Here is a 4,782-nt window from a genome sequence, read left to right on the forward strand (position 1 = left end):
AACAGATCTGGTATTGGGAATAAGTGCAATAAGCAATGACCTAGACCTCAATACAATGACTTAATATTGTTCAAAGATTTTTTAGTGTTATATAATGACATAATAAAGAATACACATATATTCAGTGCTAAAAATTACACTCTTCCTGTAACTTGGCAATTTTTTTGGTCCAAGACAATCTCTCTGACCCTAGATCCCTCATGAAGTCTGTAAAACACCAGTTTCCTCATTTGTAAAATGAGTAGATTGAAACAGAGGACCTTCAAGATAATTCTTAATGTTGATACCGTGTTTCCCCGATAATAAGACACTGTCTTATTATATTTTTTTTGGACAGAAAAACACCAGAGGGCTTATTTTCAGGGGAGGGCTTATTTTAATGAATATTGACAGCAATGACATGTGACTCCTCTACAATTGCTTTCTTATGCTCAACAGTATAGCTCTTCCTTTTTGTACTCATGTCTGGGGGTCAAAACAGACAGAATAATAAAATTATGACCATCAGTCCTTCTTTTCACTCCATCATGCCCCCTGAGTTCTTCTTTTTTCCTCCATCATACCCTTTTTATCCTCCATCATGCCCCCTCACTCCCGCTTACATACCGGGTTTTTATGTTGTCCTGCCTCAGCTCTCCTCCGCGGCACTGCTCTCAATGGCGCCAGCAAGCAAATCACTGGGGAAGAACAGGATGATGCGCTCACTGCTGCAGCTCTGATTGGATTCAGCTCGGAGCGCGGCATGCGTTTCACGGGGGGGGGGGGAGAGGGATGGTGCATACAGAGGGTACCGTAATGTAGCGTGTAGCGCAGGGGATCACCTTCACTACAGTAGCAATCTCAATAGGGCTTATTTTGGGGGGAGGGCTTATTTTAGAGGAATCTTACACAGTAAAGGTAGGGCTTAATTTTGGGATAGGTCTTATTATCAGGGAAACACGGTAATTGTTTTCATTCCATTGTGGTAAGATCATTATCTACCTAGGTTCCCTTGGTTTAGACAACTTTTCCTTTAAAATGAAACTAAATCTTAAGTATTTGATTGGCCAGGGGCTCAAGCTATGCCTTCCCTGGCCCAGTTCTGTGGTGATCTCTAGAAGTACTGATGTGGTTTCCTGGTCATATAAAGGCATAAAAAAGCCTTGAGCAAGGATCTTTAGATTTGGTAGATGTCCCAAGGCAATGAGAATGACCACACACTGCCTTACAGATCAGACTTTGTTCTTATGAATGTGAGCATGGTGCAGCTAGTCCCTGGAGTCACGAGGATCTGAGTTCAAATCCAGCCCCAGACACTTAACACTTATTAGCTGTGTGACTGTGGGCAAGTCACTTAACCTCAATTGCCCTTCCTTCCCCCTCCAAAAAGAAAAAAGAAGACCACGTATGGATGTGAGCAGGATGGGTGAGTTTCACCCAATTTAAGTGTTGGAATATCCTTATCGAACATCCTTTCTATACTGTGGCTAAATAAACAATCTTTAATAACTATTGAGTATACAATGCATATTTCATTTTTTCCCAACTTCAAATGAAACTAACAAAAGATCAGCTTGAATGAGACCTATCCATCATATTATTTATTTATTTATTAGTGACTTTTTTGCAATAACAACAACACACTATATGGAAATGAGATAGAGTATGGTTCATTTTTTAATATGAATCAGGAAAACCAATTTATGTTCTCATTGTGGAAAGCTGTCCAAGAAAGGGCAGAACTAGATGGGTATAAGCACCAGTTACTTTAACATATATTACTGGAAAGCAAAATTTTCCTACTTTCCTGGTGTTCTCACTATCTCTTGAATGTTTCCCTGGCTAAATGTAAACAAGATGATGACTTTTCTTTTCCTCTGGTTCTTAAACTTTTTTTTTTCATTATGGATCCATTTGGCAATTTGGTGTTTCCTATGGACACCTTTAACTTCATGAGTTCTAGATTAAGAATCTTTACTTATTAGAATGACTTCAAAATGAGTAAGTAGTTTTTACATTTCTCCCAGGTTTGAAGTTCCCAAGGGCACTATTTGAAGCATGTATCAGTGGTGGAGGGATAATTCTTCCTCTGTAACTGTCTAGATACCCCCTTCACCCCCTATACCCAGAGACAGATAGGTAGTGCAATAGATAAAGCCCTGGCCTCAGAGCTTACTAGTGGTATGACATTTGGCAAAACACTTAACCTCTACCTTCTAAAGCTGTGAAGATCAAATGAGGTAACATTTGTGATATACTTAGTACAGTTCCTGGCAAATAATAGGTACCTGATAAATGCTTCTTTCCTTCCTTTCCTTCTAAGCTCACCCTACCAACCAGCTTAAGCTAAAGATAGGTCACTTTCCAAAAGCCTCTTTACTTACACTAGACAAACACTAGCTCAATCAGCAGTGATCCTATTGAACCCTAACTCTACTCCCAAGTGAAGGAACACTACCTTCTGATGCCAAAATTTACACCAGCATCTTTTCATGCTTGTGGCACATTTTTCCTGTCTGCCCAATAACCTCACCAAACAATCATCCTTGGCCTCTGTTCACAGTCTGGTAAGTGGTTTCCTCTATTGCAAAAGCAAGCTCTTTATGTTGTCTGCAACCTGACATTTAGACTGTCAGCTGGATGGCTATTGGGGTAAATGTGAGCTTCAGTTGATTTTGGGAAACTTGGCAATCTATTTCTGTTTCCTTGCACCAAAATTTCTTTTACCATACTGAAAGGGGTTCAACTATAACCCCCATGGAGACCATCTGTTCTTAATCTTAGTCTGTTCTTATCCTCCATAAGTATTTGTAATGGGAATGTAAAGATCTTCCCTGCCCCTAGGCTAAAGTGCACCAGAAGCCTGGGGAGGGAGGCTTGTTTTTCAGTAGATACTTCTTGATTGGCCAGTGAGTCAATAAGGTTGTTACATTCTCTGAGCCAAGGGAAGGCTATATAAGCCCTGATGTGTAGCTTTGCTTTGGGACTCACTTTGAGAAGTGTTCTGTGATTTGATCAGATGAGACTTCTGGGAAGCCGTTGCTGCTACAGATGTTGATTTGGTATGGATGTAATGTTTGGACAGTTTGGAAACTGTCTAATTGATCTGTTTCTCTGTCTTGATAATTCTGTCTGTATATTCTGAAGTTCGGGGTGCTGACCTTTTTCCCCTGAACTAGGTAAATGATACATATTTGACTTATTAAAGTAAGCTTGTTAAGCCATTTTGAGTTGCTTTCCTTTATCAAAGCAGATCCAAGAACCTGTGTTGGCAGACACCCTGGGGACACTGGGGTGCTTGCTGCTACAGTATTTCACATCTCTTGGGGCAGTGTAACCAAAACTATGTATATGAAATAAGTGTATTAATTCATCACTATTGTTAATAAATTATTTATATTAATAAATAATAAACATGATTAAACATTTATCACTAATTCATGGACTGGACATTGCAACTACTCTAGTTCTTTCTTTATACAACATACATTGATTGCACTATTACCAATGTTGTTTCCTTCCTATAAAAAAATAAACAAATAATACAAGCAAACCCCAGAAAATAAAATTCATTTCCAGAATGTTAGACGCAGTAAGAAGAACAGACTTGCATTCTAGGTTCTTAAACTAACTATCTATGTGACCTTGTGTAAGGTACTTAGTTTCTTTGGGGCTTATTTTCTCATGAGGGTTTTAGATAAAGCTGTAACTAGGGTGGAGTGATCAGGGCTTTGCCCCAGGCTTGAAGATTTAGACGGCACTAACAAATCATCTGGGAGCACAGAAACAGAATTTTCAAAGCCAGAAGAGAATGCAAAAGCCATCTACTCCAAGTTATACCTGAAAAATAATTCCACTGAGCCTGGTAACTAGTTAACATGAATAATTTATTAAAATAAAAAGTTTCTTTACAGGATCTCCTCTTCACCCCAATTTATAGCTAAATAGCCCTGCTTTTTGGAGAGAGAGAGCAGAATTACCCCTAGAAACCTGAAATTTCTGCATTGGGTATGTGTCCCATTTTCTCTCCCTCTCTCCCTCCTGCTGAAACAAAAGAAAACCAACAAAATACCCTCCCTCTCCAACCAAACAAAAAAACTAATACTACAAGGTAAAGTTTGATACTTGTGAAAAAAACATTCAAAAGAAAAATGCTATTTCTAGTTATGAATTTGGACCAGATGATTTTAAAGTCTTTTTTCAGGTTTTACATTTTTTTGATTTTGTGAATTTGTAACATTTTATGAACATGTGAAAAATCTATGTCTTTTTTTTCCCATATTGATGGCTGTAGCAGCAACCACCCTATCATACCCAGGATGGCAGCTAGCATAGGTTCTTAGATCTGCTTTTCTAAAGGAAAGCAACTCAAAATGGGTTAACAATTTTACTTTAATCAAACATATATCATTTACCTAGTTTAGGGGGAAAAGTCAGCACCCTGAACTTCAGAGAATAGAAACAAAAGTTACAAGCAGACAAAAAAATACAAACAGAGAAACAGAGAAGCAGACAGGGCTTCCAGCTGTCTGACCATTACTTCTATACCTAGTTAGTTGCCAGAGAGGGAAGCACCAACATCTGGGTTTTCAAAACCGGGGGGGCTCAATGGCTGCCCAGAGTCTCATCTGGCCAAATCACAAAACTCTTCCCAAAGTGTGCCCCAAAGCAAAACCTCACATCAGGGTATATATAACCTTCTCTTGGGTCAGAGAATGTCACAATCCTCTTGACTCACTGCCCAATCATAAAGTTACAAGGTATGGGAGTTCCTGAAAAAACAAGCCTCCTACCACAAGCTCC

Source organism: Petaurus breviceps, unplaced genomic scaffold (genome assembly GCF_028583685.1).
Source record: "Petaurus breviceps papuanus isolate PSGF00001 unplaced genomic scaffold, PetGlider_PUasm1.0 347, whole genome shotgun sequence".
NCBI lineage: Eukaryota > Metazoa > Chordata > Mammalia > Diprotodontia > Petauridae > Petaurus > Petaurus breviceps.